The sequence below is a fragment of the Saccopteryx bilineata genome, chromosome 3 (assembly GCF_036850765.1).
Source record: "Saccopteryx bilineata isolate mSacBil1 chromosome 3, mSacBil1_pri_phased_curated, whole genome shotgun sequence".
Lineage (NCBI taxonomy): Eukaryota > Metazoa > Chordata > Mammalia > Chiroptera > Emballonuridae > Saccopteryx > Saccopteryx bilineata.
Genome location: NC_089492.1, coordinates 166,226,230 through 166,242,897, shown reverse-complemented (window position 1 = coordinate 166,242,897; position 16,668 = coordinate 166,226,230). Strand labels below are relative to the sequence as shown.

At 42.3% G+C, this 16,668-nt stretch overlaps 1 pseudogene; it reads right to left on the bottom strand.

The window, feature by feature from the left end:
- Positions 1–13,307: 13,307 nt before the first annotated feature.
- Positions 13,308–14,110, bottom strand: LOC136328917 (E3 ubiquitin-protein ligase SIAH1-like; annotated as a pseudogene).
- Between the last annotated feature and the right edge of the window lie 2,558 nt (positions 14,111–16,668).

The window sequence follows — 16,668 nt, the reverse complement described above, 5'->3', positions numbered from 1 at the left end:
GCTGAGGGGAATGTGTAAGGCTGATAGTTGTACCAAATGTGCCCATATCCTCCCAGGAGAGGAAGGCAAGGTCTCCAGACCCCAGGGCCAGAAGAAAGGGTGTCAGCCTGTCTCCCCAGGGAGACCCCGCCATTCCCCTCCTCCAATGCATTCAAACTCACAGACAAAGCCAGCAACCTGGACAGCGGCAGCCCAGGGCTTAGCTCATTTATAGTACAAACTATAAACCCTCACTCTGTGAAAACGGTGTGAGGGGAACAGTCCAGCAGGGTGGACCACACAGCCAGATGTGACTGTTCCCACAGCAGTGACTCACAGCACTGCTTAGACACTTGAGCTGATGGCATTCGGGGTGTAGCTGGGGCAGGGCCAGCGGAATCCCAACCCTCCGTCACCTCACTTATTCCTTGGGAACAGCCGGACGCCATGGCAGCCCCTGGAGGTCACCCTACCTGCTCTGAAAGGATTAAAAACGGTTCTGTGACCAGAGTGTAATCTCCTGGGGAGCAGACAGATGACCTGTGCACCCTCAGAGGTCCCTGTGACCCCGCCGCAGTCTGGGACAATGTGGTGCGCTTGTTCTGGCTTGCAGCGCGCAGGCAGGCGTAGCAGGGAGCCACAGGCGCAGCTCCAGCACTTGCACTTGCACTCGGGAGCTAAGTCCCAGACAGGTGAATGTGCCTCCGCCCAGAAAACATAGAACACCAGTTTTGCCCATGGTGTGTCACTGACCCTGCAATTTCAGGCCAGTGCCAATGTTTCTAAAGCATCAAGGTCCTGCTCCATTGGAAAGAAAGAAAGGAAGAAAGGAAGAAAGGGAGAAAGGGAAGAGAGGGAGGAGAGGGAAGAGAAAGGGAAAAGAGGAAGGAGAGGGAGGGGAGGGGAGGAAGGGGAGGGGAGGGGAGGAAGAGAAGAAAAGGAAGAAAGGAGGGAAGGAAGGGAGGGAGGGAGGGGAGGGGGAGGGAAAGGGACAGAGGAGAGGGGAGGAGAGGGAAGGGGGAGGGGGAATTGAAGGAGAAAAAATTGTTATGAGCAGGGGGCCACTTATTCTGATTGTCCCACCCCAACTCAGATGGCCAGCAGCCCCGCCTGTACTCAGGCCCTTGAGATCATCCTGGAGCTGTTAGGAAAAGGCAGACAGGAGTGACGTCACGGAAATGGCGCCGTGAGAAGCGCGTCTGACAGCTCTCCCCTAAATCACAACAAATTTATCAACTAGAAACAGAAAAATTTATCCTCGGAGCATTCCGGAGTTCCACACAAACTGAAAGCAAAAGGACTGTTATCACTTGAATCTGAGAGACGCGGGTGTGGAGGAAGCTACCACAGCGATGCTCATTCAAGCCGCCAGGGAGGGCGCCTGCGGTGAGTCAGCCCATATACTTGGGAACCGCAAGCCGCCGCGAGCCGCCGACCGCGAGCTGCCGCGAACCCCTGAGAACCCCCGCGAACCGCCACCGGCACCGCGAGCGGCCGCCACGACCCGCAACCCGGGCGCGCGCGCGCGCGCGCGCCCGGTCCGGTTGAGCACTGCTGACGTTCCCAGCGGCGCGCACACTGCGAGTGGGGGTCGCCGGCCACCGGTGCCCGGAGCGCCACATTCGCGCGCGTGCCTTGGGCATTCCACATGCCCAGGGAGCCCTACTGGCCCGCACACCCAGGGGGCTCCATTATCCTGCGCCTGGTGCGGTCCAGCCGCCAGCGGCGGGGCGAGCGGGAGAGGCTTGGGAGATTCTCTCCGTGGGCGGGGCACCTCACCCAGCCATTCAAGCTAACAATCAAGCGTTGGGGGAGGGGCGTGCGCAGGCAGCCTAAAACACCTTCAGAAACACAGCTGCGACCCAATCACTGAAATTAGCTTAACCCATAAAATCTGCGCACCCTCGGTTCTAATTGATAAGATCTCTCTCAGTTCAGCGATCCAAGACAAGAGGCGTGATATTTTTTAGTGCCTCTCGCTAAAGGGGCGGGGGCAACTTCTGATTGATAGAGCCTCCATATTCAGGGATAAACGCTAACAAGAAGGACTTGGCAGATAATAAGGTCTATACTACACTAGTCATAAGCAGAGACTAGTGCCTCTTCTTCCCTGCAAAAACAGGCTACAAAGTGTGGAAAGCCTGGGTTGAGAGGTCCAACTAAATGATAGGCGCTGAACAGTCACCTTGACAACAATTGACTCCCACCCCGGCCTGATTACACTGGAGGCCCTGACTGTCAGAGCCTTTCCCAAAGCCTTGCACTGAGTGGGGATAGAGTGGGGATTTCCCAGCTCTTTGAGCCTCTTACTCCCCAGGCAGAAGCAGTTGCAGCCTTATAGCTGGATCACCAGGCTGCTAATTCAGAAAGGGGGGACTAGGAGAGAGAATCCAGGAAAGCAAACTCTCTCATCGTTGGACCCTGCAAACGCCAACAAGCCTTTACTTCCAGCAAGACTAAAGCCAATTATATGACATAGCCATAGAATCCCATCAACTGCAAATCCCTACCTAAGAGTGACACAGGGGCAGAGCCTGGGGTACAGAGTCACCGACTAGGAAGAGGGAGAGAAAAGAAAAAGGAAGAAGTTAACCTCTCAAAATCAAGAAAAACCCACAGACTTTACAACTTGATCCACTAATTTTTGTTGTTGTTGTTGTTGTTGTTTGTTTCTTCTATCTTTTTGCCTTTATTTCCTCCACCTCGGTCCTTCTATTCTCTTCCCATCTTATGCTTCCCCTTTCTTGAACTACACTACCCATGAGTGTTGCATTTTATTTTTCTTCTTCATCCTCACCCTCCTTTAAGGTTATACTCCAAAACACTTAACTCTCACTCTCTCTTCTTTTGTTTTTTTTTTGTCTTGCTTTATTTTGTTTTTTTCTCCTCCTATTTTATTTCTTCCTTCGTTTTTCTCTTTTTCTTATTTTTTCCTTTCTATTCGTTTTTTCTTTTCTCATTTTACTTTCCTCCCATATAATCCTCAATCACGAACAAATTAGTTAATTTGGGACTCAAGGCTTTTTTTTGGATTTATTTCTCTTTTTTGCTTTTGTTTTTATTTTTTTTCTCTTGTTTGTTTATTTTTGTGGCATTTTGGGTCCTCCCAACCCAAGGTCTCCATTGTATTTAGTCTTCGCTCCACTTAATACAACAGATTTTTACTTATTATTTTTATTTTTCTTCTTTATTATTCTTTTTTGGTCCTTTTTTCTGGTTCCCTCTTATCCCTCTCATTATATCTCTTAGTTGACCATCACTTACAAGCAAATCATCTTATGCTTGTCTAAGATTTTCTTCCTTTTTTTTTTTTTTTTTTTTTTTGCATTTAGTAGGTCCCTACTCCCTTTTTTTGCCCTTTGAACTCTTCACCCCAAATCAGGCCCTCCATTATAGGCACAATATTTCCCTGAGGAGGGGAGAGGAGGAAAAGAGAAGAGAGAAAAAAAGGGGGAAATAATAAATTATTACTGTTTTTTTTTTGTGGGGTGTTTAACCCTTTTTTTTTTTTTTTTCTTTTTACTCTTTATTAATTCTAATTAGTGCTATCAATAAGACTACCCTCAGATGCCGATAAGAAAGAGGAAATCGAATATTATGGATACAAAAGAAAGAGAGGTAACACAAATAGATGTGGAAAAATCTATGGAGAAAAGACTTAACATATTGGAAGCCTTGGAGCTAAATGACAGAGAATTTAAAATAGAAATGTTAAAAATACTCAGAGATATACAAGAAAACACAGAAAGGCAATATAGGAAGATCAGAAAACAACTCAATGAACACAAAGAATATATTACCAAGGAAATTGAAACTATAAAAACAAATCAAACAGAAATGAAAAACTCAATTCACGAGCTGAAAAACGAGGTAACAAGCTTAGCTAACAGAACAGCCCAGATTGAAGATAGGATTAGTGAAATAGAAGACAAACAACTTGAGGCACAACAGAGAGAAGAAGAAAGAGACTCAAAAATAATAAAAAATGAGAAAGCCCTACAGGAATTGTCTGACTCCATCAGAAAGAATAACATAAGAATAATAGGTATATCAGAGGGAGAAGAGAAAGAAAATGGAATGGAGAATATACTCAAACAAATAATAGACGAGAACTTCCCAAGCCTGTGGAAGGAACTAAAGCCTCAAATTCAAGAAGCAAACAGAACACCAAGTTTTCTTAACCCCAACAAACCCACTCCAAGGCACATCATAATAAAGATGACACAAACCAATGACAAAGAAAAAATTCTCAAGGCAGCCAGGGAAAAGAAGAGTACAACATATAAAGGAAGGCCTATTAGATTATCATCAGATTTCTCAGCAGAAACTCTACAAGCTAGAAGAGAGTGGACCCCAATATTTAAAGCCCTGAAAGAGAGGAACTTTCAGCCAAGAATACTATACCCATCAAAGCTATCCTTCAAGTATGAAGGAGATATAAAAACATTCACAAATACAGAAAAGATGAGAGAATTTATCAACAGAAAGCCCCCACTCCAGGAAATACTAAGGGGGGTTTTCCAACCAGATTCAAAGAACAAAAGAAAACACCACCACAAGTAACAGCTCCACCGAGAACACAATAAAACCAAACTTAAACTGTGACAACATAGGAAAAAAAGGGGGGAGAGGATGGAGATTAACAGTAGCAAAGGACGATGAAGTGCAGAAATACTTATAAGATAGGGTACTACAATGAATATGGTAGGTACCCTTTTCATTACTTAATGGTAACCACCCTTAAAAAAACCACCACAAAAACACTTGACTTAAAAAAGGTAGCAACAGAGGAAAGAAGTATGGAACACAAACAAACAAAAACAAATGATAGAAAAACAAAAGAGAAGAATCAAACTAGATACAAAACTAACAGAAAGCAATTTATAAAATGGCAGTAGGGAACCCACAAGTATCAATAATTACACTAAATGTAAATGGATTAAACTTACCAATAAAAAGACACAGAGTAGCAGAATGGATTAAAAAAGAAAATCCAACTATATGCTGCCTACAAGAAACACATCTAAGCAACAAGGATAAAAACAAATTCAAAGTGAAAGGCTGGAAAACAATACTCCAAGCAAACAACACCCAAAAAAAAGCAGGTGTAGCAATACTCATATCTAATAATGCTGACTACAAGACAGAAAAAGTACTCAGAGACAAAAATGGTCATTTCATAATGATTAAGGGGAAGTTGAATCAAGAAGACATAACAATCCTTAATATATATGCACCAAACCAAGGAGCACCAAAATATATAAGACAGCTACTTATTGACCTTAAAACAAAAACTAACAAAAATACAATCATACTTGGAGACCTCAATACACCGCTGACGGCTCTAGATCGGTCATCCAAACAGAGAATCAATAAAGATATAGTGGCCTTAAACGAAATACTAGAACACCTGGATATGATAGACATCTACAGGACACTTCATCCCAAAGCGACAGAGTATACATTTTTCTCTAGTGTACATGGAACATTCTCAAGAATTGACCATATGTTGGGCCACAAAGACAATATCAGCAAATTTAGAAAAATTGAAATTGTACCAAGCATATTTTCTGATCATAAAGCCTTGAAACTAGAATTCAACTGCAAAAAAGAGGGGGAAAAACCCACAAAAATGTGGAAACTAAACAACATACTTCTAAAAAATGAATGGGTCAAAGAAGAAATAAGTGCAGAAATCAAAAGATATATACAGACAAATGAAAATGAAAATACGACATATCAGAATCTCTGGGACGCAGCAAAAGCAGTAATAAGAGGAAAGTTCATATCACTTCAGGCCTATATGAACAAACAAGAGAGAGCCGAAGTAAACCACTTAACTTCACACCTTAAGGAACTAGAAAAAGAAGAACAAAGACAACCCAAAACCAGCCGAAGAAAGGAGATAATAAAAATCAGAGCAGAAATAAATGAAATAGAGAACAGAAAAACTATAGAAAAAATCAATAAAACAAGGAGCTGGTTCTTTGAAAAGATCAACAAAATTGACAAACCCTTAGCAAGACTCACCAAGGAAAAAAGACACAGGACTCAAATAAATAAAATCCAAAATGAAAGAGGAGAGATCACCACAGACATCATAGAAATACAAAAAATTATTGTAGAATACTATGAAAAATTATATGCCACCAAATACAACAATCTAGAAGAAATGAATAAATTCCTAGAACAATACAACCTTCCTAGACTGAGTCATGAAGAAGCAGAAAGCCTAAACAGACCAATCAGCAGGGAGGAAACAGAAAAAACTATTAAAAACCTCCCCAAAAATAAAAGTCCAGGCCCAGACGGTTATACTAGTGAATTCTATCAAACATTCAAAGAAGACTTGGTTCCTATTCTACTCAAAGTCTTCCAAAAAATTGAAGAAGAAGCAATACTTCCAAACACATTTTATGAAGCCAACATAACCCTCATACCAAAACCTGGCAAGGATGGCACAAAGAAAGAAAACTACAGACCAATATCTCTAATGAATACAGATGCTAAAATACTAAACAAAATACTGGCAAACCGAATACAACAACATATTAAAAAAATAATACATCATGATCAAGTGGGATTCATCCCAGAATCTCAAGGATGGTTCAACATACGCAAAACGGTTAATGTAATACACCATATCAACAAAACAAAGAACAAAAACCACATGATCTTATCAATAGATGCAGAAAAGGCTTTTGATAAAATACAACACAATTTTATGTTTAAGACTCTCAACAAAATGGGTATAGAAGGAAAATATCTCAACATGATAAAGGCCATATATGATAAACCATCAGCCAACATCCTATTAAACGGCATAAAACTGAGGACTTTCTATCTTAAATCAGGAACAAGACAGGGTTGTCCACTCTCTCCACTCTTATTCAACGTGGTGCTAGAAGTTCTGGCCAGAGCAATCAGACAAGACAAAGAAATAAAAGGCATCCATATCGGAAAAGAAGAAGTAAAGCTATCACTTTTTGCTGATGATATGATCCTATACATCGAAAACCCGAAGGACTCCACAAAAAGATTATTAGAAACAATAAACCAATACAGTAAGGTCGCAGGATACAAAATTAACATACAAAAGTCCATAGCCTTTCTATATGCCAACAATGAAATATTAGAAAACGAACTCAAAAAAATAATCCCCTTCACGATTGCAACAAAAAAAATAAAATACCTAGGAATAAACATAACAAAGAACGTAAAGGACCTATATAATGAAAATTACAAAGCATTGTTAAGGGAAATCGAAAAAGATACAATGAGATGGAAAAATATTCCTTGTTCCTGGATAGGAAGAATAAATATAATCAAAATGGCCATATTACCCAAAGCAATATACAAATTTAATGCAATTCCCATCAAAATCCCTATGAGATTTTTTAAAGAAATGGAACAAAAAATCATCAGATTTATATGGAACTATAAAAAACCCCGAATAGCCAAAACAATCCTAAGGAAAAAGAATGAAGCTGGGGGCATTACAATACCTGACTTTAAACTATATTATAGGGCCACGATAATCAAAACAGCATGGTATTGGCAAAAAAATAGACACTCAGACCAATGGAACAGAATAGAAAGCCCAGAAATAAAACCACATATATATGGTCAAATAATCTTTGATAAAGGGGCCAACAACACACAATGGAGAAAAGAAAGCCTCTTCAACAAATGGTGTTGGGAAAACTGGAAAGCCACATGCAAAAGAATGAAACTCGACTACAGCCTGTCCCCGTGTACTAAAATTAATTCAAAATGGATCAAAGACCTAAATATAAGACCTGAAACAATAAAGTACATAGAAGAAGACATAGGTACTAAAATCATGGACCTGGGTTTTAAAGAACATTTTATGAACTTGACTCCAATGGCAAGAGAAGTGAAGGCAAAGATAAATGAATGGGACTACATCAGAATTAAAAGTTTTTGCTCAGCAAGAGAAACTGATATCAAAATAAACAGACAGCCAACTATATGGGAACTGATATTTTCAAACGACAGCTCAGATAAGGGCCTAATATCCAAAATTTACAAAGAACTCATAAAACTCAACAACAAACAAACAAACAATCCAATAAAAAAATGGGAAGAGGACATGAACAGACACTTCTCCCAGGAAGAGATACAAATGGCCAACAGATATATGAAAAGATGCTCAGCTTCATTAGTTATTAGAGAAATGCAAATCAAAACTACAATGAGATACCACCTCACTCCTGTTAGATTAGCTATTATCAACAAGACGGGTAATAGCAAATGTTGGAGAGGCTATGGAGAAAAAGGAACCCTCATTCACTGTTGGTGGGACTGTAAAGTAGTACAACCATTATGGAGGAAAGTATGGTGGTTCCTCAAAAAAACTGCAAATAGAACTTTTTTTTCATTGCAGCACTGTTCACAGTGGCCAAGACATGGAAACAACCAAAAAGCCCTTCAATAGAAGACTGGATAAAGAAGATGTGGCACATATACACTATGGAATACTACTCAGCCATAAGAAATGATGACATCAGATCATTTACAGCAAAATGGTGGGATCTTGATAACATTATAAGGAGTGAAATAAGCAAATCAGAAAAAAAACAAGAACTACATGATTCCATACATTGGTGGAACATAAAAATGAGACTAAGAGACATGGACAAGAGTGTGGTGGTTACCAAGGGTGGGGGGGGAGGGAGGACATGGGAGGGAGGGAGGGAGAGAGTTAGGGGGAGGGGGAGGGGCACAGAGAACTAGATAGAGGGTGACGGAGGACAATCTGACTTTGGGCGAGGGGTGTGCAACATAATTTGATGACAAAATAACCTAGACATGTTTTCTTTGAATATATGTACCCTGATTTATTAATGTCATCCCATTACCATTAATAAAAATTTATTTAAAAAAAAAAAAAAAAAAAAAAAAAAAGGAAAAGGCAGACAGTGGATCCCACCTTCTGGCCTGTCCTGATGTTCCTCCTGACTCCAGACCACCACAGGGCTGCTTTGCCCGTCATCTAAGAAATCAATTATGTAGGCATGTCACACTGACAAGAAAGGGTCTGAAGACATCATCGCCTTATCTAGAACATGGGTGACAATGTTAGTGCCTCTGCCAAATGTGATTGTGGCTACAGCCCAGAGAAGGAGGAGGCGTTTAAACCCCCCATTCCTTCAAGAACAAGAGCCTTTGGAGATACAGACCTTACTTGAATATTCGAGTAGTTTCAGTTGGGATCGAAAGCCCAGGTAATAACCTCTCTTTCGTTCAGGACTAGGCCATGTGGACAGAGGAGTGCAGCATGAGGTGTTGATCTCAGGGGATCACTGGCTGTAGGTTCTTGGTTGAGAGCTCAGCTGGCCTGTTAGAGCCACCAGTGGAGAAAAGCAAACCCTCTCTTGACTCTGGCCCACTTGGTGTTTCCTCTCATCTCTTGGTTCTCAAATCCCTGCTTTTATCATCCAGGATCTTGTTATCTGCTTCTGGCTCCTTTGATGTGGCATATCCCCCAATTCTAGCCTTTGGGACTTCTTTAAAAAGCTCAGTTCAATGCACAGGAGTCCCCAGTCTGGCCTCTCACAGTGAAGGACAGAATCTCTGCCCCTGCAGCTCAGCTCTCCCTGGAAAAGGCAGACTGGAGTCAGCTGTCAGATTTCTGGCAGAAGAGACCTGTGAAATGAAAGTTTGGAACACGGGGTCCCCATGTTACAGGGTATGAGTTGGAGAGGAGAGGGCAGGGGCACCAGACTCTGCATAGGCAGCATCTAGACAGGCTTCCTAACCCATCCTCAGAGCAGAACCCTGGACTTCAAACCCCAGGAGATCTAAGATTGAGGCTAATCTGGACCCAGCTCTGCACTGAAAAATGCATGGTGTCAGTGACGGCATCCTCCGTGCTCCTGCCTCTGTGTGCTGCACCCCTTCCCTCCAGGCTTCTCTTGAAAGAAAGGTGCCCTCGGCCTCCTTGTCTCTGCCTGCATCTACCCCCATTCCTCAGGGGAAGTGGTTGCATTTCAAGGACTCAGGCACATCTGGACCCAGGGAGTCTAACCCACTGGTCTCTGGGTGACTCTCCGGGCCCTGGTTCTACTGATTGCCTGCCATGATTAAGTAAACTTCAGCCAAGCCTTCTCCCTGTGGTTACTAAGGATCATTTACTCTACTGAAGATCCAAGTTGGCTTCTGGATCCCTAACTAAGCCTATGCCTGCTGTCTGCGTGGAAAAAGGGCAGAAAGGAATGCAGAGAAGCTAAAAGTCTCTGTATAAGACACAGCATGGTTAGGTCCTACAGCCATGTCTCTATAGCAACCCACCCAAAGTCCACACCTCAGTAACTATCTTGAACCAGAGAATGCATGTATGTATGTGCATGCATACATATGTATGTATATATGTGTGTGTATTTGTATGTATATCCATATGGGCATACCTCATCCTATTACACTTTGCTTTATTGCACTTGGCAGATATTGTATATTTTATATCAATAAATTGGAAGTTTGTGAAACCCCTGTGTGGAGCAAGTCTAGCCTTGCTGTTGTCCCAACAGCATTTGCTCACTTTGTGTTTGTGGGTCACATTTTGCTAATTCTTGCAATATTTTAAACAATAATAATAAAGAAAAGATTATGACTCACTAAAGACACAGATGACAGCATTTTTTAGCAATAAAGTGGATTTTAATCAAGGTGTATACATTGTGTTTTTAGACATAATGCTATTGCACACTTTACGGACTATGGTATAGAATAAACATAACTTTTATATGCACAGGGAAACCAAAATCTTGTGTGAATTGCTTTATTATAATATTTACTTTATTGCAGTGGTCTAGGGCCAAACCCATACTCTCTCTGAGGTGTGTGTGTTGTATAGTAAGTCCTGAGTTACACATTTAACTTAAGTACAACTTGTACTTATAAACAGACCACCATAAGGGCTATTGGTGATATATATGTCAACTGCAGTTGGACATCAGTGAAAATGATATCATAGAGTCACTGACTCCCATGTGAAAGAACTAACTAGTGAAGACCTTATGGAACTAGAGCAGCAGATGACAGCATTTAGGGAAGAAAACAGGGACCTAGGAACTCCAGAACTGAAAACAATTTCTACAAAAGAATTAGCTGTTGCTTTTCGTCTCAATGAAGCAGGAATGGCAAAGTTAGAGGAGCAAGATCCTGATACAGAGAGGTTCACCAGAGTTTACCGTACAGTTACTGAGGGTCTGAGGTGCTACAGGGCCATTGCTGATGAGAGAAAGAAAAGCTCTGTACAAACCTCCCCTGATGCTACTTCAGGAAACTGACTCCAGCAGCAGAACCAAACCCTGGCTCTCTAACACCAGTCCCATCCTCTCCAACAAGTCCACCATCTTCTGCATCATCCAAGGTTGTTTCAGGTTGTATTTAAAAATGTTTAACTATTTATATGCATAGAAAGGTAAAAATAAATACCATGTTAATACAAACATCTGTCTAAGTTGCATTTAATAGGTAAATGTACCTTTTCTAACTCATACACAAATTCAACTTAAGAACAAACCTATCTCAGCCATAACCCAGGGACTGCCTGTGTATATATGATATATTCCAGACATTCAGTGCTTACTACGTGCCAAGTTCTGCTTTAAGCACTTGACAAATATTAGCTCCTTTAATCCTCGTATCAGCTCTATGGAGTAGACACTGTCCACATGCTTAGTTTATAGATGAAGACATTGAGTCACACAGAGATTAAGTAGCTTTCCCAAGGTCATCCAGTTGGTAAATTGCAGAGTCAGGATTCAAACCCAGGATGTTTAGCCCTAAGCACCATGCAAAGTCTAATAGAAAGCCCCTGGCCTGTAACAGGTGCTTGGCGAATGGTACTCGGGCTAGTATATGACCTCACCATTGCCTTTTCACTGTGTAATACTGAACCATGATAAACAGGTCATTTGGTAAGAGGCCAATTCCAGTTAAGTCAGGGATACAGAACTACACAAAGGAACTCCAAGAACATGATCTCTGGCCTTCCTGTAGTTCACATGAGCTGTGTGTCTAACGATCTGTAAAAGGACATAATTTCTCATTTTGCTGCGTCATGTGTGCTATTCGGAAGCTAGTTTATGGGCGCTAGTGCTTTGATCAGTGAGTGAGCTGAGCCAGCAGCATGCTACCTGCTTCATATCATTCTCTATTTGCTGCTGTTCACAGAACTTCTCATGAATACAAAGACTCATGTTTCTCTGTGGACACTGGACGCCACAAGAGTGACAACTACTAGTGCCAATGATGAAAGCAAAGAGATAAAAAAAAATTTAAAAATCATCATTCATTTTATTTTAAATTGCCAGTCTTTCTATGCGAATTATAAAGGATCAAAAACAATTTTTGGAAACTGCCTTTTTTAAACAAATTATTTGCTTTTAATTACAAGTACTTTGACAATGCCTTCTTTTGCAAAAAAACAATATATTTGAAACATCTGTGATTTGTCCAAGATATTTGAAAAAAGAAGAGCCTGATTTTTTCAGTATTTAAAAAAAATCAGTATACCCTAAATTTTCAAAGAATAAGTTTGAAGGTATGACCCTCCAGAAGAAAAAAAAGAGACACAGACAGACTGACTGACTATCTAATAGTACTTGAATAGCTTCTGATAATTTCCCATATCACCTTTCCTTCTAGAACTCTTATCTTCACAAAATGGCTGAATTTAAAGTATTTCTAGTGAACTGATTAATGGGGAGGAAGAAATATGTATGGAACACACATGTATAAACTTTACCATAAACAATTATGCGTATAAAAAAGACACTAACTTTAAAAATGTTAGAAAAGGGTAGAGGGGAAGCCTGAATTACAGAAAAGTCAATTTTACTTTTTTGAAACCTAGAATTAATACAAATTAGCAACTATACACACAAAAATACACACAAACAGGGGGAAAGCATGGTCCAGTACCACTCAACATAGCTCGTCAGTTAAAGGAAAAAAACCTCAACACATGTACCCATGCATGCGCACAGGCAAAAACAAACAAAAACAAAAATACCCAGTATTAGACAATGGTACACTTAATCTACAACAAACACAAATTCAGACTTATTCTATAATGCTTCCTTAATACAAAAGATGGTTCACTGTTGGCTTATTTTAAATATATTCATGTTACAACATGCAACTGTTTACTGCATTTAACAGCCTTTCTTTTTATTTGCCCTTATGTGGCTCGCTCCGCCTACCAAAAGTTTCAGAGTAGCAGGTGGAAGAGTACCTGTCCTCAATGAACTTGAATGCAATGGTTTTAAACACTGGCCAGAAAATGTTTGATTGTCATTTCAACACATGGAAATAGTTATATCGATGCCTAAAGTGTCATTTTCTGCAAAAAGCTGTGCACTGTTGGTGTCAAAGACTAGACAGTCACTATCCATAATGGCTGCTGCAATCCCCTCATGTATAGATTGAGGAGGGGCTTCCCAAGTCAACTACGGTCAGTGACCACTAAGCTCAAATCGATAAGCAAAGTTTTCAGCTTGCTTGCATGTTCCTATCAGCTGTACAATTGTAAAGAACCGCTAGTGCCCATCATACTTCTCCTGTTTCTCCAAGACTAACATAAAGTGCAAGCCAGTGCAGAACTGCATTATCACCGTGCACAGCCCCAGGAAGATTGATGTCTGTAGCAGGACGTCCTCTCCCTGCAGGGCTGTGATGGACTTGTGCTGACGCATCAGATGAGGCATGACAGCTTCTAGAGCCTGGCAGAAGGAAAGCCCAAACTGACAGAGCTCCTCGTGATCTGCTGCTTCGGAGCTCTTTCACATCCAGAAGAGGCATACTTTCAGGAAAAAAGTACTGAATTGGCCACTTCCTCCATAGCCAAGTTGCAAATGGATCCCAAGGGGCCCCAGGAGTTTGGATGATAAACTGAGAGCTGTGGATGACAGTCCTTACAGACAAGGTGGCCACTCTGACACTGAAGCATGGGTGGTAACGCATAATGAAAGCAGACAGGACACTCAAAAAGACTGGCCAAGTTACTGTGGGATGTGGTGGTGCCCATCAGGGTAGGCATCCTCTGGGACGGTGTGCACTTAGAGCTCCCAGTAGGCAATGCTGTTGCAGTCTGGTGGCTCATTTCTTATAAACTGGTGGGCTTTTTGAAGCTGCAGAGTGCCCAGGACAGAGAGTTCCCTGAAGATGTCATTGGTCTTGAAGTGTTGGGGATTTCAAGTCAGTCACTTGGAAGCAACTTCTGCCTCTAGAATTCTCTCACTTGATTTTCTTGGTGTGGTTTGTGCCTGCTCTTCCCTAGAAGAGTCTAAATTACCCATTGTTCATTCTTCAAAACAGGAGCCGTAAACAAAGTAAGGACCACACAAGGTCGCAGTAACTCAGATCTGTGCTATGACTAGGTCAACCATAAGGAATATAAAACCCAAGAATAAGCAGTCTGTGAATCTCTACAAATATCTGTCTAGAAAAATGTGTGAACACTGAAAAGGCATAGCCTTAAGTATGAGGAAATGTATAGGCAATAGGAGACTGGACAGCAATTATATGCTGTGATGTTAGCACAAGTCTGAGCATTTACTACGATCTGGGGATCCACACTTCATGCATGCAAAGGATCTTACTGATGTACAACGCTTGGTGGGAGTTTGGAGGCAGGAATCCTTTTCTCTTTTGTTCAAGGGAAGAGGCAAATGGGAATATCTGGGATCATTATGGTCCCATGATGAAGCAACCTGGGCTACAACTCCTTGGCCCCTTCCCCAGGCACAGCCACAAGACCGCCCCACCTGCCTCCCCAGCCTCCCAGAGCCCCTCGGCAGCCCAGGCTCCGGCTCTAAGATTGTCAAGTTCAAGTCTGATTGCTCTACCCTTGGCCTCACATTTCCTGAAATCCCGGCTCTGCTTCATCCTCTGCTCAATCATTTTCATTGTTTCCATGGGCATTTTCAATACAGAACAGGACTCATCAGAACAGCTTCTGGTCAGAGCTGATGGCTACCTAGCCAGGGAGCCAACATCCCTGACACTAAGAAAGAACAGTAAGAGGAAAGGCATCACTGCAAATCAAAGGCAGACAGCCAACTCAAACACACAAATGGTCCCTTTGCCAGTCACATCAATCTAAAAACAAATATCCTCAAACCACTGACTAGTAGCCAATTAAGTTAAATATCAAATTAGAGGAGAACAGAAACTGTTTTAAAATCAAACACGGCAAACATCTGCCAATCTAAGCATGATAAAAGGGGAGTTTTCACTGAATAACAGCAGCAGATAAAATATTTGCAGTCCGAGCAGAAACAAATGCAGTCTCGTGGCATCTGTCAGGAAGTGAGAGGGCCCTGCGCAGCATTTCCACATGTGGTCACTCTTATACAAAATTTTTATTCTTGGCCCTGGCTGGTTGGCTCAGTGGTAGAGCGTCGGCCTGGCGTGCAGAAGTCCCGGGTTCGATTCCCGGCCAGGGCACACAGGAGAAGCGCCCATCTGCTTCTCCACCCCCCCCTCTTCCCCTCCCGCAGCGAGGCTCCATTGGAGCAAAGATGGCCGGGGCGCTGGGGATGGCTCCTTGGCCTCTGCCCCAGGCGCTAGAGTGGCTCTGGTCGCAACAGAGCGACGCCCCAGAGGGGCAGAGCATCGCCCCCTGGTGGGCAGAGCGTCGCCCCCTGGTGGGCGTGCCGGGTGGATCCCGGTCGGGCGCATGCGGGAGTCTGTCTGTCTCTCCCCGTTTCCAGCTTCGGAAAAATACAAAAAAAAAAAAAATTTTATTCTTGTTCATCTAAGATTCAAATCTAACTGGACAGCCTTTATTTTTATTTGCTAAATCTGGCACCCTTAAATCTAAGACATGCACATGACCTCCAAGACCTGGGAGAGCATCTGGGTGACCAGCAGAAGAGAACCTTGGGTGGCTCAAGGGCTGTGAGTGTCGTAATGAACCCCAGGCCTCCCTTCCTTCATCTGGAGAATGGGGAGAATGGTCCTTTGCAGAGCTACTGTTGTAAGGGTCATCGCACAGTTGTAAGGCACCTGTCACATTTCATGTGCTCAGCAGTCAACCCTCCCTATCCGCAGGTGTGGAGCCCATGGATACGAAGGGCCGACTGAGGGATTTGAGCATGCTTGGGTTTTGGTATTCATAGGGGCCCTGTGAATACCGAGAAATGACTATAAATAGTAGCTGTTGTTGACTTGTACAGGGCCTGGCGCCAGTGAGCAGCACACAGTAGGCTTCAATATGAGTCAGTTCTTACCTCTAAAGGAAAGAGCCATTTGGTTTGAATAAGCACCATCTATGAGCACCTACTACTTACCAGATATTATTTCAGTTAAATCTCATAATAACCCTACAAAATAGGTATTTTTGTTGTCTTTTCACGGGTATGGAAACTGAAGCTCAGAGAATTTAACTAGTTTACCTAACATGACATTACCTGTAAGAGCCAGAACTCAGATCCCAACCTGTTCCACTGCAAATCCTGTGCTCTTGTCATTGTGTCATCCTGCATCCCCCCCCCCCCCGGATTCCAGCCGGGTATAATCCTGCTAGAACACCTGTTTGCCACAGAGCTGACCTCTTCACCTCTTCACCTGAAGCATTTTCATCCCCGATTATTGGGGGGAGGAATTCCCTTGTTCTGTGGGAATACGGCTGTGGTCTCATAACCAATCAGCGGGAAA